Consider the following 25,541-nt stretch of genomic DNA (forward strand, 5'->3'; position numbering starts at 1 on the left):
CCACAGAATGATTATCTTTTCCTTACTTCCTGACTTCCAGTACCCTGCTAGTGCCTCCCATTAGCAGCCCCAATCAGAAGCCTGCTGGCAAGGGACCCTGGGAAATGTAACTTGCAGACTTTCAGCTCTCTAGAATATTAAAAGAGCAAAGTATACCAGCAGGAACAGAGCGGAAAGCAAACAGACAAATGACTGGTATAGGAGAGGTAGCAATACATTTTAAGAGGATTATCTTGGAGGGTTGTTAAAGGATCCTCATGGTCACACTAAGGGTAAAAGAAGCTGAGGTACTGCCACACAAGGCCTTGCAGAACTGGACAAGCAACATGTTCACACTGCTTAGTATCGAAGACCAGGGGTTTACTCCTAGATGGGTGGGCTGCACAATGTCCCTGGGACTCTGGCAGAATCCTATAGCAGGGGAAAAGAAGTCTGAAAAAAAGATCGACATTGAATTTTCCCTCAACACAGTAAAAGAGAAATCAAGATTCAATTTTATTTGGGAAAGAAAAGAATGTGACATTTCTTACAACCAGAGCATTCAAACCAGAGTCATACACACTCTAGAATGGTGGAGTTCCAAGAGACATCAGCATTCCATAACAGGATGGATAAGGAAACTGAATGACATGCTCAAGGATCGCACAGTTGTTACAGGGCAAGGCGCACTGACTCCTGAGCTAATCTTTCCACTGGATCACGCTGCTGCCACCATTACACAACAGTGAGCTAGAAATAGATGTACCATGAGATCCACGGTGAAGGCTTCAAAGTATTTGTGGCCAGGTTTCTACTTCTGTTTTGTTGGTTGTGATATTGGCAGTATTTTTTCTAAATTATATAACTAATATATGACTATATTCTCATTGCAACCATTTGAAAGTATACATATGCCTAAAGCATGAATATGAAACCCCCTTTGCCACTCACACCCATAGTTAAGACCCTCCACAGAGGAACTGGCGTAGGAGCTGAGATTACTAATCAAGGAAAAAGGACCTTGAACTCATATCTGTACTGAAACCTGGCCAACTGAAACCTGGATGGAGATGAAAACCTTACAAAACTGTCAATACAGTGAGCTGCTTTTTATGGTTTGTTTGTTTTGCAGTATTGAATCTACTTTTAGGGCAGATTGCTTCTTCGATCTGATAATCCTGAATAGGCCATTTAGTTATGTAAGTATTAAGCTGATCCCTCATTCGAATAGAAGGTGTTTGAGTTGGTGAGCCCCCCAGCCTTGAATGTTTTAGAGGTTCACATAGGAGGCTGCCTACATGGGGAAGCTAAGTGTTCTTAGCTTACATGCATACAGTGCTAACTGTGTGACAGGTATTATTGTTTGAGAGAACTGTTTTGTTTTATATATTTGGTTTGAGATCTCACTCTCCTAAAAAATGTCACTTGTTCTTACAGATAAGGATAAATATGTGTATCTGTTTGTAGTCTTGCTGACAGGAAATTTAGAGCTGAGCTCTGAGAAGCTGAAAGAGCTGTTTTCTCCAGAGTCATGGACATGTCAATGCTGCTTTGAGGTCCATGAGATAGTTGGCAGCCTTCTAAGCACTGTGAGATGGAAGGTCCCTTCAAACGGGCAGGGTGATGGTGAGGTTCCTTCAGGGCCGTTTTAGTCAGTGCACATGGACTCAGGGGAGCCAGAGCAGGGAGGAAAGACGGTGGTGTATACCTCCTGGAGATCACGACAGACTGACTGCACAACAATTAGAAATAATGTGAGTATTAGATATTAATGCAAGCCCAGTTTTCAATTTCAGACTGTCAAAGCTTGCAATATACCAGTTAAAATTTATATAAATATATGCTCCTCAAAATTTGTTTTTTGAAAGAATACACAGCAAACCAGCACAGACTATCTCTGGATAATAGGATTAAGGGTGCTTATGAATTCTTTTTTGTACTTTTGCTTTTGAGTATTTTCTATTTTCAGCAGAGTACATGTACGAGTTGCATAATTTTTTCTAAATAGCTAAAAATTATTCCAGAGGAGGGAAACAAAAGACTATATGCTACATTTCAGTTAAGATCAACACTTACTCTGTTTTATGCTTGTGTGACAGCTTTTGAAGAGCACGTGAAAACATCTTTTACTTTTTGAAATATCATTAGTTAAGATGATTTCCATTCATTAAGACCAGATTATCTGGAGCAACAGCATTTGGGTGTGTGCTGATAATTTGGTAAACATAGTCTTTTACAGTCACTTGGGACTTGGTCTGTTTATCTGTTCTTTGGGGGAAATAATAGAGCTGTGATTGGAGGACTTATCCTGGTAAACAGGTCTTCAGGTCACTGAGGTTACTTGTTTGGTCCTGTTTGCTATACATTTAACACCCCTCTAAGTCTCCAGAATTCTGCAGAGCAGTCACAGGAAGAATAAATAAGACATCTGTTCTTCAAGTTTGCTCTGGTAGAAGATCATGGAGTCTTAAAGATGGACCTTCTTATTTAAGTACATACAGAGTGGCCAAATATCTTTGATTGCTCAATTTTAGATATTGTCAGGCCATTTGTCTTGAAAAATACAGTTTAAAAGTAGGGGTCTTTGGGGAATTCCCTGGCAGTCCAGTGGTTAGGACTCTGAGCTTCCACTGCAGGGGCCACGGGTTTAATCCCTGGTTGGGGAAGTAAGATCCTGCAAGCCACGTGGCCAAAAAAAAATAGGGGACTTTATACTTTAAATGAGTGAATTGGATGATATGTTAAATATATCTCAATAAGCTGTTTTACAAGAGGAGGCTAGGGCTTCCCTGGTGGCGCAGTGGTTAAGAATCCACCTGCCAATGCAGGGGACACAGGTTCGATCCCTGGTCCAGGCAGATACCACATGCCGCGGAGCAACTAAGCCTGTTCACCACAACTACTGAGCCTGTGCTCTAGAGCCTGTGAGCCACAACTACTGGGCCCACCTGCCACAACTACTGAAGCCCACGCACCTAGAGCCCGTGCTCCGCAACCAGAGAAGCCACTGCAATGAGAAGCCCACAACAAAGAGTAGCCCTCGCTAGCCACAGCTAGAGAGGGCCCGCGCGCAGCAACAAAGACCCAATGCAGCCAAAAATGAATAAATAAAATAAATAAATTTATAAAAATAAATAAATAAAAGAGGAGGCTAGAACACAGGGTGACGTATTGGAAAACTTTAAAAAACACAATACACTGAACTCAATAATTATTTGCTGAATAAATTAATAAATGAATAATAGCCTAAAAAGAGAGAAACATTTAATCAACCTATTTTTTAAAATAAGTATAATATGTATAATTCAGAATTTAGATCATTGGTAAAAATGTAAGAAACCCAAGCCCTAAACTTTGGACTACTGGAAGAAAGTCTCCACATACAAACCGTAAAATTACAATTAATTTGTAGCATTACAGCGAGTACCAAGAAAAAAGTAGAAGGGAATCAGATCTAGAGATGTAAATATAAATCAAGTTGTGAGGGCAATTTTTAAGATCTGAGAATGGTGTATGTGTTAGCCAGCCTAGAAGATGATCCCCAGTGATTCCCACTTCCTGGTATTCACATAATCCCCCGCCCCCAAGCCCCTTAATGTTAGAGTTGTTCTACATGACCAGTAGCATATGGCAGAAGTGATGGTTTGTCACTTCCAAGGCTAAGTCATAAAAGACAGTGTAGCTTCTATGTCCCCCTCCCTACCAACTCTCTCAGGTAATTTGCTCTGGAGGAAATGAGCTGCTGTGTCATGAGCCCTACGGAGAGGACCTTGTAGTGAGGAAATGAGGCCTCCTGCTAATGGCCACACGAGTGAGCTTACAAGCAGATCCCCCAGTTAAGGCAAGCCTTCAGATGACTGCAGCCCCAGCTGACAGCTTAACTGCAACTTCACGAGGGACCCTGAGCCACAACTGCCTGGCTAAGCTCCTCCTGGATTCCCGAGTGTCAGAAACTATGTTGGATAATAAGTGCTTGTTGTTTTAAATAAACTAAATTTGGGGGTAATTTATTACTCAGCAATAGGTAAATAAAGTAGAGAATAAGAGAACTGAGAAACATGTAGAAATCCCAGACTTATATAACATTATAGCCTTTTCTAGATAACATAGAACTGGTGAAATTCTGTTCACCTCGTGCCTTCTATCCTATTATTTCCTTCTTCTCCAAAAGGTTTCAACATGCTTGACTGGAAGATTTCACTCTCCTGTGGAAATGTTTTCCTAATTGCATAATGAAAGTCTGTAGAAAATTTAGATTTACTTTAAGTTGGTCATGGTTTTTCTTTATAAATATTAATGTTCTATTCTTAAATACTAGATGTACTTTTCTTATAATAACCATAAAATTCATTACGTAAGAAACATTATTTTATATTTAGGTCTAAAAGAGAAGAGTTGACAAATTTTAAGATTGTTTTTCCATCATAGAATTTTCTTTTTTTTTCTAATTTTTTTAAATTGAAGTATAGTTGATTTACAATGTTGTGTTAATTTCAGGTATACGGCAAAGTGATTCAGTTATACATGTACATATATGTAGTTACACATATATATGTAGGTTATTAGAAGATACTGAATATAGTTCCCTGTGCTATATAGTAGGTGCTTGATGTTTATCTTTTTTATATATAGTAGTGTGTATCTGTTAATCCCAAACTAGAATTTTCTTATTCTTATTATGATTTTGACAATAGATAATTTTTCATTTGAGTCAAACTAGATTGTAGAGGATGGTATCTCCTTTGTAGAAGTATAAGCTGAAAAATATGTAAAGGTGTTGCTGTCCACTGTCGGATAAAATGAATTCAGTCTTGGAAAAAGCTATTCTTATTAAAGAAAGAAAAAAAGAATTTACTTTCTTTTGCTGGTTTAACAATGCCAATTTATTACAATGAATATCTCAAAATAAAAATGTGTGTGATGAGTGACGGTATTTATAGATCATCTCCCCAGTCCCTCTTTTCCTCCCCACCATTTATATGGCTATTGGGTGACTCTTGGCAATCAAGTTCACCAAACAACACCCTTTGGCCCAAGTTGATTGTGCCAGCGTGAACATCTGCTAATCCTGGAAATCTGGAATTGTGAATGGGGTGGGGAGATGAGAAAGGATTGGGATCGATTTAGTTTTTCTCAGGATGGCTGAGTCTGTGACATATAAACTTGGCTGCTGTCTGTGGCCATGTAACATGAAGCGGCGGAAGACTGTTGGCTGAGAGAGAGGTAATGAATCAGAAGTACAGAGACGAGTATACATAGGAGTCGAGAGAATATTTCCAGCTCCATCCTCGTCCTTAGGTTCCTCAAAATACCCCTGGTGTTCGTCTAATATATTCCTCTTTTTTGTTAACTCAGGTGGGTTTCTGTTACTTGAAAATAAAAGTTCTAATACAGAAATAATGCGATATATTCTAAGGATTAATTAAGGAAATCAGGAAAGATTTAACTACACAGCTGTTGATCACAGCATTGAAAACACTAAACACAGCAGAAACTAACACAACATTGTAATCAACTATACCCCAATAAACGTTTTAAAAAAAGAAAAAGAGACCAGATTTGTGGTTATCAGAGGCAGGGTGTGGGGGGATAATTGGTTGAAGGTAGTCAAATTCCAGTTATAAAATAAATAAGTACTAGGGATGTAATGTACAAGATGGTAAATATAATTAATGCTGCTGTATGTTACATATGAAAGTTGTTAAAAGAGTAAATCTGAAGATTTCTCATCACAAGGAAAAAAAGATTTTCCTATTTCATTAATGTTGTATCTATATGAGATGATGGATGTTCACTAAACTTTCCGTGATAATCATTTCATGGTGTATGTAAGTCAAATCATTATGCTGTACACCTTAAACTTATACAGTGCTACATGTCAATTATGTCCCAATAAAACTGGAAGAAATTTTTTTAAAAAAACACTAAACATTTAAAAGAAACAGATTAGTATCTCTATAATGTACCCAATATAAATCATGTTGTAGGGTAATATTAGGATAAATAACATTATGTGTTTATGATACATGCTAATGAAAAAAGTAAGTTTGGGAAGATTATATCATATTTAATCACATTTTTGTTTATATAGACATACGAGAAATTATGACATTGTATAAACTAAAATGTCAGTAGTGGTTCTCTCTGGTAGAATTGCAAAATTTTTATTTCCCCTCCTTTTTAAAAATCTCATTATCAAAAAGGAATTTGCGGGCTTCCCTGGTGGCGCAGCGGTTGAGAGTCCGCCTGCCAATGCAGGGGACACGGGTTCGTAGCCCCATCCGGGAAGATCCCACATGTCGCAGAGCGGCTGGGCCCGTGAGCCATGGCCGCTGAGCCTGCGCGTCCAGAGCCTGTGCTCCGCAACGGGAGTAGGCCACAACAGTGAGAGGCCCGCGTACCACAAGAAACAAAAACAAAAACAAAAACAAAAAAAAGGAATTTGCATTTCTTGTGCATTGAGAACAAAGAAAGTTTTACACCAAAAGAAGAATTAAAATAACATGTGGAATGTTTGTCAGTCCACAAGTTAAGCAAAACTAAAAGCTGTAAAAGTTTAAAAAGAGTGAGAGCTCAGCAGTAGTCTAATATCAATTGAAATAATACCATGGTCATAAGAATGTGAAACAAGAAAAACAAAAACAAAAAACCTCCTGCAAGTGCATTACAGTTTGATTGTCATAGTTATATTGTATAGATAAGCAAGAGGTTTATCACAACTAATTGGATAAACAATATGTGGTTTGTAAGGCTCACTTATTCTCTGTGGGCAACTAGCCACTGTCTGTAATCTCACTCATTCAATAACTATTTAATTCAAAGTATAAGTCCAACAGATAATAAACATACCCTGGAGGGATGAAGTATGCTAAAATCTAAGCACACAGTGATATACTGTCATTTATATTTAAAGCAGATGGTTGAAAATCACCAAAAAGAAAACATTCAATGGAAAAGTAGAAAATGATCAGATTGCATATTGAAAATATTTTTGCAGAAACAGATTAACTAAACCATGATTCATTCAAATATAAAACATCAAAGTCAAACTCTCTCTCTAAATACCTGCATGGCATCTCACCCTTTCTAACCTGTTTTATATCAGAGAACTTTAATCGCAAGATGCAGTTGGCAGTATTTCAGAAATGCTGTTCAACAGTGCAAAAGCCTTTCTTTGGAAACCAGGATTAGCTTACCGCAAATATGGGTATGTAAAAGTAGGCACTGAGTTATGCAATATTTATGCAAGTGGAATTCTTCCAATATTTTCTGGAAGAGAGGTACTTTTCAATAATGCCATTCTGTAGACCAACATCTTAGAGAAAGTGCTTATGAGTATGCTTTTTTTTTTAAAAATGAGTGTTCTTAAGAATAAAAAGGCAAGAAAGTGTGAGAGCAAGATAAATCTCAATTTTTAAGTAACTAATGACTAATTTCAATAAAGTTTATTTAGAAATAAAATAAGCTCAGGATATATTTTATATGTAAGTTCTCTCCACTACCTTTTATCCATTTATTAAATTCTGAAAAAAAAATTGCTCAGATTTACAAGCTTCTAACCTCTCTCCTTCAGTTCACAATAGCAAGCTTGTGTGTCAGGAACGAACTATCTCCACCTACATCATGTGTGCAGTAAGCCCTCTCCATCACTGTCTCCATCTCTTCACTGTGTATTACCTATTTTCATCTTGAGCCTCTTCAGTCTGATCCCTGATCTGATGGTAGAATTGAACTATATGTCCCCTCCCACCATTATACATAGCCCTAAACTCCTATTTTCCTATGTTTCTTTTTTTTTTTTTTTTTTTTTTTTTTTTTTGCGATACGCAGGCCTCTCACTGTTGTGGCCTCTCCCGTTGCGGAGCACAGGCTCTGGACGCGCAGGCTCAGCGGCCATGGCTCACGGGCCCAGCCGCTCCGTGGCATGTGGGATCTTCCCGGATGGGGGCACGAACCTGTGTCCCCTGCATCGGCAGGCGGACTCTCAACCACTGAGCCACCAGGGAAGCCCCTATGTTTCTATTTTTTATTAGTTTTTTCTTTTTCCTCTTGACTTCTGAAATCTGATCATTATCTGAAATTCAGTCTATAGCCGTTGGTTATCTCTTCAAAAGTCTTCTTTTAGAGAACTTATTCACTCTCAAGTTTTCAACTCTCAATTTGATTCCTAAATCCTAGTCCCAACTGCCAGCTGGGTATTACCATTAAATTATGACCTCATCTAGAATAGAACTCATCATCTCGCTCTCTAAGGTCACTATTCTCATTCTTCATTATTTTATTACTGAGTTCTAACAATTCTTTCGTAGAGTCTCTGAAATCCATCTCTCGATTTCAGTTTACAATACAATTACCTTTCTTAGGCCATGGCCTTATCATCACATTGATTTCTCCCTGCCTGGTGTCTGACATTGGGTCTCTCAAAAGAAAAGCTAAGATAGGCTTGCATATTGGCAGTTTATGTGGGCAGTGATCCCAAGAAGCATGATTAAGAGGCTGAGGGAGTGGGACAAAGAAGGAGGGAGAGCCAGTCCAAAGATGCCTTATTGAATTGGCCCCCACTGTGAGTAACTGATGCCAGGTCTCACCAGGATCTTCTAGTGAGCCTTATGAAATGCATCTCTGGAAATCCACTGGGAGATGAAAGGAGGAAATATTTATTTATAAGATCCTGTCCCCCATTGATTAAAGATGGCTCTGCGGGCAATAACTCCCCTGTACTTCCTGATTGTACATGCATGAGACTATGCATTTCTACTGGCCTTCGAGAAGCTCTAGGCAGGAAGTAGTAGGTAACTGGCAGGAGCTTACATGAGTTTTGTCCAGTTATAGGTCTTTTGTCCAAGACCTATAAGATGTGGCACAGAGGGAAATGAGTGGCTTATAAAAGGCATATGATGTATCTTATTATTTAATTTGCCGTGTGTATGTCTCTTGTCTCTTCAACAGGACTCTAAATGTCTCGGTGGCATATACCCGATCAGTAGAGAATTTTACCAACAAATACGACTGCTACTTCCAGGCTCTTCCACCAGCCAAAGCACCCCCTGCCACACACACACACACACACACACACACACACACACACACACACAGTTTTTAAAGTTTGTATTTCGAATTGGTTTTTTCATGATATCACTGTGCTCCTATTATCTGGTTTCCTTAAGACCATAGAACATCTATGCAGGAAGTCTGGCTAATTTAGCAACATAGCCACTGGCTAAAGAAATATACCAAGGGAGTGGGCTGTCTAAAGTTGGAATGCTGGACTCATTATCCTTCACATTCCAGCCAACTAGCCTAGTAACTTAAGTAACTAACCTAGTAACTTAAGTAACTAGCCTAGTAACTTAAGGTTAGTTTTCATCACATTTTCTTATTTTTACATCCTACAGCTTAGACAGATATTTTTTGCATTCTCTAATCTAGTCCATCAAGATGGGTTGGAAGACTTTAGCTGTTTTAATGATCTAAAACTATGTTTATGTCCTACATAAATAGAGTTTATTTCTAAAATGTTCTAAAAATGAAAAGTGAGAAGACAAATTCACCTTTTTATCCTCTGGGTACAATATAACATCCATAGAATTTATCAAGCCCTTTACTTACTTGTCAGTGGTTTTCAAATGTTGAAGACAAGTTAGCAGAATACCTCTCCTAGAGGAAGTCTGAGGAGTTCTTCTGACCTGAAATAAATGTCCTTAATGTTTTTAAGGGAGAAAAATTCAAGAATTTGAAAAATGTATTCATTCACTTAACAAATATTCATCGAGGTTGTCGTGAAAAAGCACTACAGTAGTCCCCCCTTATCCACTTTTGCTTCTCACCATTTCAATTACCTGCAGGCAACTGTGGTCCAAAAACATTAAATGGAAAATTCCAGAAATATATAATGTATACATTTTAAATTGTGCGCCGTTCAGCGTAGCATGATGAAACCTCGTGCCATCCTTCTCCGTTGTGCCTGGGATGTGAACCACCCTTTTTCTGTACATCCCACCCATTAGTCATTTGGTAGCCCTCTGGGTAGCAGTATTGTGTCCTAGTAACCCTTATTTTACTTAATAATGACCCCAAAGAGCAAGACAATGCTGACAATTCAGATATTCTCTTACTGTGCCTAATTTAGAAATTAAACTTTATCATAGGTATGGATGTACAGGAAAAAACCTAGTAGTATAGGTGGGGTGCAGCACTACCTGTGGTTTCAGGCATCCACTGGGGATGTATGGGCCATACCTGCCATGGATAAGGGGGACTACTTCACTTCAAAACCTAGTTTTAATCGCTTCAAAACCTAGTGTTTATTGTTCTACTTATAAAAAATTAACTATACTCTCTGCAAAATAAATAAACAAACAAAAAACTTAGAAACATAAAAGCACCTGTAATCACACCACTCAAAGAGAAACACTATTAATCTCTTATGGATGTCTAGTGCTTCTGTGGTGGAGTCCTCTTGAAAATGCTTTCATGGGAACAAATAGAAGGTTAAAAAAATTCAAGAATCTCTATTCCAGTAGACTCCATGTTTTCCCGTCATCAGGATTATGTTTTACTCTCCATGGTATCTACCGCAAGGGCTGACACATATTATGGGTTAATAAAAATGTTTGGGGGGGCAGTTCCTGAGTCTCATTAAAAACTAAACCAAAAAAAAAAATACATTAATAAGTCCAGTTCCCCAGAGTGTCCGCTGTTAAGTGAGACATTTAGAAGGTTTAGTCACATTAACTCCTTCTGATCATAAAGGGACATTCACCAACTGTAAATAGAGTTTCCATAGGTTCAACACAAGATGATAAGTTTTGGTGTTTATTAGGAATGGAATTTGGTGGCACAGGCAAGAAAAATCTATACTTACCTGGTTGTTGAAAATCAGGAGTGTGGTATCATTTGAAGCACATATGGTCATGGTGTCAAGTTCTCAACACTCTTTCATATCACTTCAATCAGAGGAGTAAGACAAAGACTGATTTATCGTATCAGTGACTCATTTTCACATATGATAAAAGGTGACTGTATTGGGGAGATCTTCAAGATGGCAGACGAGTAAGACGTGGAGATCACCTTCCTCCCTACAAATACATCAAAAATACATCTACATGTAGAATAACTCCTACAGAATACCTACTGAACCCTGGCAGACTTCAGACCTCCTAAAAGATGCCTGAGGGAGACCTACACACAGAGGCGGGGCCAAAACCAAAGCTGAACCCCAGGAGCTATGTGAACAAAGAAGAGAAAGGGAAATTTCTTCATGCAGCCTCAGGAGCAGTGGATTAAATCCCCACAATCAAACTGATGTATCCCGCATCTGTGGAATACCTGAATAGACAATGAATCATCCCAAAATTGAGGTAGTGGACTTTGCGAGCAACTGTAGACTTGGCGTTTGCTGTCTGCGACTGATTTCTTTCTGATTTTTATGTTTATCTTAGTTTTGTTTTTAACGCTTGTTATCATTGGTGGCTTTGTTTATTGGTTTGGTTGCTCTCTTCTTTTTTTAAATTATAATTATTTATTTTAAAATTATTTTTTTCTTTCTTTTTTCTCCCTTTTCTTCTGAGCCTTGTGGCTGACAGGGTCTTGATGCTCCAGCCTGGTGTCAGGCCTGGGCCTCTGAGGTGGGAGAGCCAAGCTCAGGACATTGGACAACCAAAGTCCTCCCAGCCCCATGTAATATCAATCGGCAAGAGCTCTCCCAGAGATCTCCATCTCAATGCTACAACCCAGCTCCACCCAACGGCCAACAAGCTCCAGTGCTGGATGCCCCGTGCCAAACAACTAACAAGACAGGAACACAACCACACCCATTAGCAGAGAGGCTGCCTAAAATCATACTAAGTTCACAGATACCCCAAAACACATCATCAGACGTGGCCCTGCCCACCAGAAAGACAAGATCCAGCTCCACCCACAAGAACAGAGGCACCAGTCCCCACCACCAGGAAGCCTACACAACCCACTGAACCTACTTCTTCCATTGGGGGCAGATACCAAAAACAATGGGAACTACGAACCTGCAGCCTGCAAAATGGAGACCCCAGGGGCTTCCCTGGTGGTGCAGTGGTTGAGAGTCCGCCTGCCGATGCAGGGGACGTGGGTTCATGCCCCTGTCCAGGAGGATCCCAAATACTGTGGAGCGGCTGGGCCCATGATCCATGGCAGCTGAGCCTGTGCGTCCGGAGCCTGTGCTCTGCAACCAGAGAGGCCACAACAGTGAGAGGCCTGTGTACCGCAAAAAAAAAAAAAAAAAAGGAGACCCCAAACACAGTAGGTTAAACAAAATGAGAAGACAGAAAAATACAGAGCAGATAAAGGAGCAAGGTAAAATCCCACCATACCAAACAAATGAAGAGGAAATAGGCAGTCTACCTGAAAAAGAATTCAGAGTAATGATAGTAAAGATGATCCAAAATCTTGGACATAGAGTGGAGAAAATACAAGAAACATTTAACAAGGACCTAGAAGAACTAAAGAGCAAACAAACAATGATGAACAGCACAATAAATGAAATTTAAAATTCTCTAGAAGGAATCAATAGCAGAATAACTGAGGCAGAAGAACAGATAAGACAGACAAAACACTCTTTAAAATAAAGACTATTACAAGAGACAAAGAAGGACACTACATAATGATCAAGGGATCAATCCAAGAAGGAGATATGACAATTGTAAATACTTATGCACCCAACACAGGAGCACCTCACTACATAAGGCAAATACTAACAGCCATAAAGGGGAAATTGACAGTAGAACAATAATAGTAGGGGACTTTAACAACCCACTTTCACCAATGGACAGATCATCCAAAATGAAAATAAATAAGGAAACAAAGGCTTTAAATGACAACTTAGACCAAATGGGCTTAATTGATATTTATAGGTCTTTCCATCCAAAAACAACAGAATACACTTTCTTCTCAAGTGCTCACAGAACATTCTCAAGGATACATCATATCTTGGGGCACAAATCAAGCCTCGGTAAATTTAAGAAAATTGAAATTTTATCATGTATCTTTTCCGAACACAATGCTATGGGACTAGATATCAGTTACAAGAAAAAAATGTAAAACAAAATGAACACATGGAGGGTAAACAATACGCTACTAAATAAACCAAGAGATCACTGAAGAAATCAGAGAAGAAATTAAAAAATTCCTAGAAACAAATGACAATGAAAAGACGACACAAAACCTATGGGATGCAGCAAAAGCAGTTCTAAGAGGGAAGTTTATAGCAATACAATCCTACCTCAAGAAACAAGAAACATCTCAAATAAACAACCTAAACTTACACCTAAAGCAATTAGAGAAAGAAGAACAAAAAACCCCCAAAGTTAGCAGAAGGAAAGAAATCATAAAGATCAGATCAGAAGTAAATGAAAAAGAAATTAAGGAATCAATAGCAAAGATCAATAAAACTAAAAGCTGGTTCTTTGAGAAGATAAACGAAATTGATAAACCATTAGCCAGACTGATCAGGAAAAAAAGGGAGAAGACTCAAATCAATAGAATTAGAAATGAAAAAGGAGAAGTAACAACTGACAATGCAGAAATACAAAGTTTCATGAGAGATTACTACGAGCAACTGTATGCCAATAAAATGGATAACTTGGAAGAAATGGACAAATTCTTAGAGAAGCACAAGTTTCTGAGACTGAACCAGGAAGAAATAGAAAATATGAACAGACCACTCACAAGCACTGAAATTAAAACCATGATTAAAAATTTTCCAATAAACAAAAGCCCAGGACCAGATGGCTTCAGAGTCAAATTCTGTCAAATATTTAGAGAAGAGCTAATGCCTATCCTTCTCAAACTCTTCCAAAATATAGCAGAGGGAGGAACAATCCCAAACTCATTCTATGAGGCCACCATCACCCTGATACCAAAACCAGACAAAGATGTCACAAAAAAAGAACACTACAGGCCAGTATCACTGATGAGCATAGATGCAAAAATCCTCAACAAAATACTAGCAAACAGAATCCAACAACACATTGAAAGGATCATACACGATGATCAAGTGGGTTTTATGCCAGGAATGCAAGGATTCTTCAATATATGCAAATCAATCAATGTGATACACCATATTAACAAATTGAAGGAGAAAAACCATATGATAATCTCAATAGATGAAGAAAAATCTTTCAACAAAATTCAACACCTATTTATGATAAAAACTCTCCAGAAAGTAGGCATAGAGGGAAGTTACCTCAACATAATAAAGGCCATATGTGACAAACCCACAGCCAACATCGTCCTCAATGGTGAAAAACTGAAACCATTTCCTCTAAGATCAGGAACAAGGCAAGGCTGCCGACTCTCATCACTGTTATTCAACATAGTTTTGGAAGTTTTAGCCACAGCAATCAGAGAAGAAAAAGACATAAAAGGAATCCAAATCGGAAAAGAAGAAGTAAAGCTGTCACTGTTTGCAGATGACATGATACAATACATACAGAATCCTAAAGATGCTACCAGAAAACTATTAGAGCTAATCAATGAATTTGGTAAAGTAGCAGGATATAAAATTAATGCACAGAAATCTCTTGCTTTGCTATATACAATAATGATGAAAAATCTGAAAGAGAAATTAAGGAAACACTCTCACTTACCACTGCAACAAAAAGAATAAAATACCTAGGAATAAACCTGCCTAAGGCGACAAAAGACCTGTATGCACAAAACTATAAGACACTGATGAAAGAAATTAAAGACAAGACAAACAGATGGAGAGATATACCATGTTCTTGGATTGGAAGAATCAACATGGTGAAAAAGACTATACTACCCAAAGCAATCTACAGATTCAATGAAATCCCTATCAAACTACCAATGGCATTTTTCACAGAACTAGAACGAAAAATTTCACAATTTGTATGGAAACACAAAAGACCATGAATAGCCAAAAACTCTTGAGAAAGAAAAAGGGATCTGGAGAAAACAGGCTCCCAGACTTCAGAATATACTACAAAGCTACAGGAATCAAGACAGTATGGTACTGGCACAAAAACAGAAATATAGATCAATGGAACAGGATAGAAAGCCCAGAGATAAACCCACGCAAATATAGTCACCTTATGTTTGATAAAGGAGGCAAGGGTATACAATGGAGAAAAGACAGCCTCTTCAATAAGTGGTACTGGGAAAACTGGACAGCCACATGTAAAAGAATGAAATTAGAACACTGCCTAACACCATACACAAAAATAACTCAAAATGGATTAAAGAACTAAATATATGGCCAGACAATATAAAACTCTTAGAGGAAAACATAGGCAGAACACTCTATGACATAAATCACAGCAAGATCCTTTTTGATCCATCTCCAAGAAAAATGGAAATAAAAACAAAAATAAACAAATGAGATGAAACAATGAAACTTAATGAATGAAACCTAATTAATTAATGAAACCTAATGAAACTCAAAGCTTTTGCACAGCAAAGGAAACCATAAACAAGACCAAAAGACAACCCTCAGAAAGGGAGAAAATATTTGCAAATGAAGCAACAGGCAAAGGATTAATCTCCAAAATATACAAGCAGCTCATGCAGCTCAATAACAAAAAAACAAACAACCTTATCCAAAAATGGGCAGAAGACCTAAATAGACATTTCTCCAAAGAAGATATACAGATTGCCAACAAACACATGAAAGGATGCTCAACATCATTAATCATTACAGAATTGCAGCTCAAAACTACAATGAGGTATCACCTCACACCAGTCAGAATGGCCATCATCAAAATATCTACAAACAATAAATGCTAGAGAGGGTGTGGAGAAAAGGGAACCCTATTGCACTGTTTGTGGGAATGTAAATTGATACAGCCACTATGGAGAACAGTATGGAGGTTCCTTAAAAAACTAAAAATAGAACTATGATATGACCCAGAAATCCCACCACTGGGCATATACCCTGAGAAAACCATAATTCATAAAGGGTCATGTACCACAATGTTCATTGCAGCATTATTTACAATAGCCAGGACATGGAAGCAGCCTAAGTGCTCATCGACAGATGAATGGATAAAGAAGATGTGGCACATATATACAATGGAATATTACTCAGCCATAAAAAGAAATGAAATTGAGCTATTTGTAGTGAGGGTGATGGACCTAGAGTCTGTCATACAGAGTGAAGTAAGTCAGAAGGAGAAAAACAAATACCATATGCTAACACATATACAGAATCTAAGAAAAAAAAAAAAAAAAGAAGTGGTTCTGATGAACCTGGTAGCAGGATAGGTATAAAGACTCAGACATAGGGAATGGACCTGTGGACACAGGGAGGGGAAAGGGTAAGCTGGGACGAAGTGACAGAATAGCATTGACATATATACACTACCAAATGTAAAACAGATAGCTAGTGAGGAGCAGCTGCATAGCACAGGGAGATCAGCTCAGTGCTTTGTGACCACCTAGAGGGGTGGGATAGGGAGGGTGGGAGGGAGACTCAAGAGGGAATTTACATGGGGATATATGTTTGCATATAGCTGATTCACTTTGTTATACAGCAGAAACTACCACAACATTTTAAAGCAATTATACTCCAATAAAGATGTTAAAAAAAGGTGATTATATTAGTAAAATTATCATTTTAATATTTGTGCCAGAAGATTGAAATCAAGCCCATTATTTTCCTTTTGTTTGGGAATTACATAGTACTTTCCTTCAGAAAAATTTGTTTTCCAGCAGTTATTCGTATTATGGATATGAACAATTAGCCTTTTTTAATATGGAATATTTTCCCTTCTACACTAGTATTCAAAGGAAGATTCTGATACATCTTTGGAGAAGAGAACCCATCTTTGTACCCTCAGAACATAAAACAAATATTTCCAATCTTCTTCAAAGAATGGAGATGAGTCCCATGTTTGTAAAACCAAGTTCTTTTTTTCCCTTAAGGAAATGAAACCAGCTTTTGTTTTTTGACAATAACTTTTGCTATAGTTTTACTATGCAGTCAAGCTTTTTATGAAGGAAAGCGTAGATCCTTTGAGTTGAGAGATTAAAAAAAAAGTAATAGGTCTGACACAGGAGGCCTGGGGGCGATGGATGATGGTACCATTAGAATCAGTTATGTATGACTAGTTGATGCCTGTGATAACAGAATTCAACCTTGGTCCTAAGTCCCTAGCACTGGTTTGTTTAGCTGAATTTCTTCCTCGGTCCTGGTTCTCATTCTGCTCCAATATCGCAAGAGTAATAAGAATCCTGTCCAGCCTGTGTGAGGCTCCTTTACTGGGGCTTGGTATCAGCCTCTCCCGTTGAATGGCAGGTCAGTAAGGAGGACCATTATTTAGGGACAGGCCATGCAGGTGTTACTTCTGGTTTGTCTTCCAAGGCCAGCTAACTGCTTTACCTAGAATCCATGTTGAACAGTTTTTTTCATCAAACCGTCTGTACCAAGATGGCAGATCATCGGTCATTTAGAAGTCAGGCCTCTTCCTCACCTCTCCACCTTGTGAAAAATCAGCTTTATCCCAGTCGGTTCTGAGAGGGCCAAGTTGTTCAGTTAAGAGGACAGGTTTTCAGACTATCCATCTGTTAGCTAGAGAAAATAATATGCTATGGGATGAATGGTCAATAGCATAATATGAGAAACTAAGAATAATCAATGTCTTTAAGATCCCATCAAGAAGGAAAAATATATGCAAAATAGCGTCAATCACTAGTTTGTAGCAGTTTTCAATAAGGCACCTCTGTTTTAAGTTATGTATCTCAAAATGTGACAAATGCCACTTTTTCAAAATAAGGCTTAAAATTCTGAAGTATGGAGTTTGAATTATCAAGTCATATGAATGGTATAGTAAAGGAAAATTCAGGCTAATTGACTGAAAAAGCCCTCAATTACCTTGGCAATGTAGAAAAATTAGTGTGTCCTATCCCGATTTACCCAAGTAATTATGGTTATAGACCTGAACTATTGCCTTTTTATTGTAAATAATGTTCTGATTTGAGTTGGCAGTCTTTTAAGTGACGTTTTAGGGGTCAGCTTCTTTCTTAGGAGACAGAAAACTTAAGAAAGACGTCTTTTAGAAGACCTTGCTTTGTAATAGTTGCTAGTAAACCAGGAATAAATTCCACAACCACAGAGACTGAGTCTGAAGTTGAGTCTATGCTGACATTTCATAGATAAAATTCTAATTTTCTAGTGTAAAAAGACATAATCAAATGCAAACATAACTGGTTTTAAAAGAAGTTAATGATTTATTTTATTGAAAATATTAAAATTGTTTGTTTCTAATCAAATTTCCCAAGGCTGCCAAACTAGCTCTCTCTTACGCATTTTGTCAGGCTGTTGTAAACGGATCTTGACTTTATTTTATTCAAGTCTACTGTAGAATCACTGAGGGGCTCTTAGCTCTAGAATTCACTCCCCCTGGTGGTCCAACAAATTGTAAACTTACTAGCCTTCAGGGAATGGCATTAAATATTTTCATCTTGGCAACTTTGAATGCAAAATGATATAATGCTTTCATGTCAAATGACCAACTATAGTTTTTTTAAATGCATTTTCACAAACAAAATACAGTATATGTTTTTAGAAACTAGTAAATAATTCTATTAATATATTTATACCAATTGTTTAATATCATAATAATAAATAAAAGTTTTATTGACAAACAAAATAGCAATTACCAATTTAAAGTAGTCAGTTAGTAAGCCTGTTTATACTCCATTGCATTTGTGTAGAGAGCACCTAACATATTTTTATATTGATAATGCTTTCCCAGGCAAAGTAAACCAAATATTTATCTGGTGAGTTGAGGCAGCAGAAGAGAACATTGGCAATTTATGTGTTCAAGCCAATTTGAAGAGAAGTTACATACCTCCTGCAAGTAATATAAACTAATATCCAAATCTTCTGACCTATCCTAAACTTACTAGGATTTTGCTCACTCCAGCTCCTGAGACCTTCTATGAAAGTCTATAACATTATCAAATGGCAAAAAAGATGACGTCTATTAATAAGATGTATTTTTCCCAGTAACTCATAGGGTGCTATATATGCTAAGCATTTATAAAACAACCGATGACATGAGAGGGTTACCAAAGCAAAGATAAAATTTTTCTGTTTCTCCTTTGAGGGCCAAAAAGCCGAATAAAATGAAGGAGATATAGGTAAAAAACAAAAAAAAAACCCCTCAAAAAACCCCACCTTGAGTGACAACCCAGAACATCCATGGGAAGCCAGGTAGAAGGTGGAAAAGGTAGGAACAGATCTTAGCAGATATTAATTTTCTTGAGTCACCCAAATTATTTAGGACAACTGCAATTAATTCTAAGGCAAGTTTAACAATCAAGAAGAAATTGATTTGGAAAAGTTAGGTTGAGAGTTTAATTGCATATGAGCAAAAAGGGATGAATCAGTAATTGAATAACTATATAAGAAATGCTGATCCAGGAATTAAGCAAACTGGCTGAGATCTATTAAACGGTTCAATCTTCCCATAATTTCTCTTCTGCTACTGGTGTCAAGGCAGAAAGAGTAATTTTCAAATATCGATAGTAACCGCAAACATATTTGGAGTGCTGTGCTAAGAGCTTCACCAGATTAACCTCAGTTATTCTCACAGCATCCTGTTGAGACCTACTCAGACCCCCAGAGTTGGTAAGAAGATAATTTTAAACTAAAGACAGTTGAGATTTTTTTTTTAATTTTATTTTATTTATTTTTTTATACAGCAGGTTCTTATTAGTTATCCATTTTATACATATTAGTGTATAAAACAGTCGATATTTAACAGATGCAGAAAGAAGTCTTTTCAGAGCTTCTCTTACCAAAATAAAGGCAGAAATTTCTGGGAGTGAGGATGTCATAAATTCCCTCTCTAGGGGAGCTTTACTGGCCAGAAAGAAGATGGAGAAGACCACCGGCACCTGCATCAACAAACATTATCACAATCTTTCTTACTTCCCATTTGTTCCCCTAAAAACGCATTTGTTCCTCCCATAGAAGCCTTTTCTCCCCCTGCCCATTCCTGTTAACTGTTTGGAGAGTCTCATTTTACCTTGTGCTCCCACGTAAATAGTTGATTAAAAGCTGTCTTTTCTCTTGTCTTTTCTCTTTGTCAGCTTAATTCACACATCCTCAATTATTGAACCCAAGAGGGTAGAAGAAAGGTTTTCCTCTGACAAATCCTGCAATGTAAGTAATTTCATCTTCATTGTAGACATGAGGAAACTTAAGACTCATAGAAATTAGGAAACTTGCCCGAGTTCACTGAACCAGAGGAATCAAGATCTAAATACAAGGCTATATTGCTCCAGAGTATATATGCTAGTTATCAATTCATTTAATTATTCATATTGGGTCTAAAGGTTCTACCATCCCAAGTGCTTAAACACAATTCTTCCAAGACCCTACCACTGATGTCTTCATTCTGAATGTATTGGTATTTACCAGGAGGGACATTATTCAGATGACTGCAAGGTTTACCCAAATTTTGGGGTAAAAACAAAGTAAACAAAGCATTTAACTTTATTTTACTTCCTTCACAAACTGGTTTCTAAGGTTGGTATGTTTAATTCACTGGAAGAAATTCTTTACATACAATTGGAAAACTGACTCAAGGTGAAAGAATCTAGCATGAGTAAGACTGCATTGGTCATATGTTACAATGAGGAAATTGAGCAGACAATACACAGGACCTAGAGCAGTCAGAGACCAATGTCTCTGAAGCCCTAGACATGCCCCAACTTTGCAAAGGTGAAGAAGCTGCCCTAGAACATCCATTACTAACAGCCATAAAGGAAGGCAGCTAGCCAGGTCACAGAGAATTAACTGCAGCTCAGAGGATGAAGATTAAAGGAGGAGTAATCTGGAGATGGGGGTCAAAGGGAAGTAGGATAGAGGTGCAATGGCAGAAAGAAACTTCTTGTGATGGACACAGAAAAACAAGTAGCCTGCAAAGCACTGGAGTAGGTAGCACCACAGAGCTAACTGTGTTACAAGAAGCTGGAATAAATATTACTACCTTCCTCCAGTGGAAACAATTGGGGTGAACATGGAGAGATTTCCAGGATATTTTTGAGAAAAAAATCAAATAACAAAAAAATATGTACAATATGACACTATTTTTGTTTTTAAAAATCCATAAAGCATCCAAAGAAGACATACAGATGGCCAGTAGGCACATGAAAAGATGCTCAAAATCACTAATTATTAGATAAATGCAAATTAAAACTACAACGAGGTACCACCTCACACCAGTCAGAATGGCCATTATTAAAAAGTCTACAAATAACAAATGCTGGAGAGAGTGTGGAGAAAGGGGAACCCGCCTACACTGTTGGTGGGAATGTAAGTTGGTGCAGCCACTATGGAGAACAGTATGGAGGTTCCTCAGGAAACTAAAAATAGAATTATCATATGCTCCAGCAATCCCACTCCTGGGCATATATGCAGAGAAAACCCTAATTTGAAATGATACATGCACCCCTATGTTCATAGCAACACTATTCACAAAAGCCAAAACATGGACACAACCTAAATGTCCATTGACAGATGAATGGATAAAGAAGATGTGGTACAGATATACAATGGAATACTACTCAGCCATAAAAAGGAATGAAATAATGTCATTTGCAGCAACATAGATGCAACTAGAGATTATCATACTAGGTGAAGTAAGTCAGAAAGAGAAAGACAAGTGCCACATGATATACTGACATGTGGAATCTAAAATATGGCACAAATGAACCTATCTACAAGACAGAAACAGACTCACAGACATAGAGATCAGACTTATGGTTCCTAAGGGGAAGGGGGAAAGGGAGAGGGATGGACTGACTGGGAGTTTGGGTTGGTAGATGCAAACTATTACACTTAGAATGGATAAACAATAAGGTCCTACTGTATAGCACAGGGAACTGTATCCAGTCTCCTGGGATAAACCATAATGGAAAAGAATATAAAAAAACCAATGTGTGTATATATATATATATATATAACTGAGTCACTTTGCTGTACAGCAGAGATTGGCACAGCATTGTAAATCAGCTATACTTCAATTTAAAAAAATCTATAAAGCAGTATATATTTCCCAAGCGTACATATGAATATCCATCTGTAAATGCATAATAAAAAGACTGGAAAGCTATTGTGGAAATAAACAAATGAGAATGATAGAAGGATATTTATACAGGGCTTGCTATAGCAAGGGAGTCAGCCACCATCACTGATATTTGGCAGAGGCTGAAAGACAGGCAGGGGAGTGGTAAAAAGAAGTATTATAGTGGGAAAAGGGAAGTCTTCAGGTATTCTGTGATCAGAAATTGTTGGCATGGAAAGCTAGAGGCTGGCTAACTTGAAGCAGGGGTATCTTATGTGATTGGTTTAGGGAACGTACTTTGCTCTCTCTAGTTGGTCCTGAGTTGGAAGCTGACAGTCATCGACCAAGCTCAGACACTTCTGGACCAATTGCTGCCGAACTTGTGGTTTGACTTACCAGTCTGGGTGCTAGAGAGAGTGTGTGTCAGAGTTCTATTGATATACATGGTCTGGCTCTTGTTCATTTGTATATTCAGTCCCTCGTTATGCACTAAACTGATATTACTAGTTACCATTAGCAAGGTGGGAAGGGGTATGGTCATCAAAGACTAAATTCCTTACCTGTAATGTTTTACTTTCTTATAAGGAGAATACATTTACTCATTTTTTAACTGTGCAATTTTTTAAAATTCTGAAGCAAAATGCAGAAGGACAGTAGTTGCCATTTCTAATTCTTACAACACTGCAAGATGGGTCCTATTGTTATTTACTCTTGAGAATACTAAGGCACTAGGAAGTTAAACTGCCCAAGATGACACAGTTGATAAATAGCAGGCAGAATTTAGTTCCAGGTATATCTGATCCTAAAAGCTACTTTTCATTATGCCATGCTGCTGCTTACAAAAGTATAGTTATTCCATCATTAAAAGAGAGAATGGTCAGTTATACCATTTACAAAGGGTAAGCATAAGACATTTTGGATTAGCACAATATTAGCATCTATTAGTACATTAGACTCTATCCACCAATATGATATTAGAACTCAGAAATGATTGCTGCCCTTTTCAAATTGAATTTATAAAGCTATCATATAACAGTCCTGAATGAATTATTACAAGTCTGATCCTTCGTATTTCTGGAAGGGTAGCTTTGGCTTTTGAAAGAGATAGCGTCTAAAATGCAGTTATAACTAGTGAGAAAACAGGATAGTATAGAACCTTTTTCTATCTTTCAAGAACTCCTTGCAGAGCACAATTTGTCACCTATACTGCTGAGGAAATGGCATGTGCCAATTTCTCCTCTAGGAGATGCTAATGAATCCATTTCCTATAGGTTTAAAGCACATGAACAAGTTGACTGTTTTTCATGTGTTAATGTAGCTAACCTAACTTCATCAAGTTGATTAAGAGCTTATAAATGTGTTATATTTACCTCTGGCTTAAGGAGTGCAAACCAACACTGAATTCTCCTCTTTCTTTAAATCTTTAATTGGGATCACAGGTTATGATGGCCTATGAACTTTTAAGTAATTTTCATAACAAGTAACTATAGTATTCACATGAGACAACAGATTATCTATAAATATTTTTGTTATTTTTCTGTCTTGAATATTATCTCCGTGATTTACACAATAATCTAGTGGTTCCACACTGAAAAGGCACATTAAAGTCATCTGAAGAGTTTAAAAAATAATATCACTGCTTCACCCCTCTCCACCACCAACTCTCACCCAAGAAATTCTGATTTAATTGGTCTAGGGTAGAGTCTCTGCATCTCTATTTTTAAAAAGCTCAGCAAGTGATTCTAACCTGCAGCATGAGTTGAAAAGCACTGCTATAGATAGACTGTGAAGATTAATAAACAGAAACCTTAATTAAAATAGAGTCAGGAGGCCAGAAGGGGGAGCTCTCATGCCCTAAGAGGATAGCAGAGACCAACAGGACTCCTTCTTCCTGCTTGGCAAGAGCTCAGCCAGTGAGAGACTGTCACAACTCAGCCAATGAAAAGTCACTATACTTCCAACTCTCAATTCTTCCAAAGGACTCTTTGTTCACTATAACTCTCTCAACTTCCTTTCCCCTCTTAAAAGAATTCTCCTCTCCTTGTGGTTGGGGACTTGCTCAGGGCACACCAAAGTGGTAGACTCCAAATTGCAATTCTTTTGTTGATCCCAAATAAAACCATTCTCACTGGAGAAATAACTAGCAGTTTATTTGTTTTAGGTCAGTTAAGACCAAGATAGTTGTAATGCAAAGGATTTCATGACGCAGTTGTTTAGTTTGTTTGCCAGCATCCATTCCTTTGGGGAATCATTGTCTCCCCTGCTATGAGGTCTCGGCAAGACTGACTTTACCCCTACCCATCCACAGCCAGTCCTAGTCATACGCACACAACCCAGTTCAAGGTAGTCCAGAGCGTGGCGGGAGACCTCCCCGAGAAGTTTCTGTCAGTTAATGGGAAGTGTGAATGACAAAAGATGTTTATCCTCTACCCATCTTAGGTTCAATGGCGGGGGTTTAAACTGACAAAAGAGAGATTAACAAGAGAAAAACATACAGAAGTTTATTAACACATGCATTGCACATACACACGGGAAAGTTCAGGGATGAATAAGTAACTCAGAGGTGTATTTAGAAGTGGGGTTTATATATGCTCTTAACAAAAGAAAAAAATTTGTAGAGAAGTGACAAGACAAAGGAAAGGGTTTTAGACTTCTAAGGGTAGCAAACTGTGGGAAGGTAAATATATGGGGAAACTAATGGAAGATAAGGGCTAGTTGGTAAGGTATAGTATGTAGATTCCTCTGGTGCCATCCCAGGGCTGATAAGAGTCTAGAGTTATCTCCAATGACTAAGGGTTGTTCTGCCCTTTGTGGTACAGATGGGGAGGCCAGAGAGTTTTTCTTGTCTCTGTTTTTTCTCACTTGCCTTCAGCTCAAAATAATCCATAGGCCAGAGTGGCATATTTTAGGGTGGTACACTCTGAACCCTTTCAGAAGTCCTCTTCTGTGACTGTAAGCTGAAAGGACAATGTCAGGAATGGCTTATGGCATCTTTATTACTGCATGGAGGAATCCTTCACCAATGGAAGAGAAGTGATGCTAACGTACGAAGAGAAAAAAAAAATCTAGAGTTGGAGAAAGAGCTCTGATTTTCATTCAATAAATATTTATTTACTATGTGTGTTGGCTGGTGGTGAAACAGAGCAGGACCCTATGGTCCTTGCCCCTTACATCCTCCACCTGCCTTTTGTCTGTGGCAAAACTTCAGCCAAAGAATAAGTTTAATCAGAGATGTGAGAAAATGCAGAGACAAAGGAAAACAGTCTAACAAGACTAAAAATTAATAATTTAGTCGTTAAGAATAGTTAAGGACCTTCAGTTCCTTCTCGATTGTTATAGGTAATATTCTGAGCCATACCCTGTGAGCTGCCTTGTAGATACTGAAACCCTCACCAGATGGAAGAACTACATGATGACCAGAGTAGAGCCATGACATAAGCTGCCATAATTCTAAGAATTGGCCTCAAGGAAATGGGAACAAACTGACCCTGGAAC

The 25,541-nt window shown here is 37.9% G+C and overlaps 1 long non-coding RNA gene across 1 annotated transcript in view; it reads right to left on the minus strand.

Annotated features, from left to right (window-relative positions):
• LOC149749637 (uncharacterized) overlaps nt 1-12,313 on the minus strand; it is an 80,469-nt gene extending 68,156 nt beyond the window's left edge. Inside the window, exons 1-3 of the long non-coding RNA XR_016392761.1 lie at nt 12,003-12,313; nt 10,844-11,057; nt 9,589-9,665 (exon numbers count right to left, since the gene is read on the minus strand). This is a non-coding gene — a long non-coding RNA (uncharacterized LOC149749637). The remainder of the gene's footprint in view (nt 1-9,588; nt 9,666-10,843; nt 11,058-12,002) is intronic.
• Nucleotides 12,314-25,541: the final 13,228 nt, after the last annotated feature.

The sequence above is a fragment of the Delphinapterus leucas genome, chromosome 3 (assembly GCF_059928025.1).
Source record: "Delphinapterus leucas isolate spDelLeu-1000000601 "Yukka" chromosome 3, BTC_Dleu_Yukka2, whole genome shotgun sequence".
NCBI lineage: Eukaryota > Metazoa > Chordata > Mammalia > Artiodactyla > Monodontidae > Delphinapterus > Delphinapterus leucas.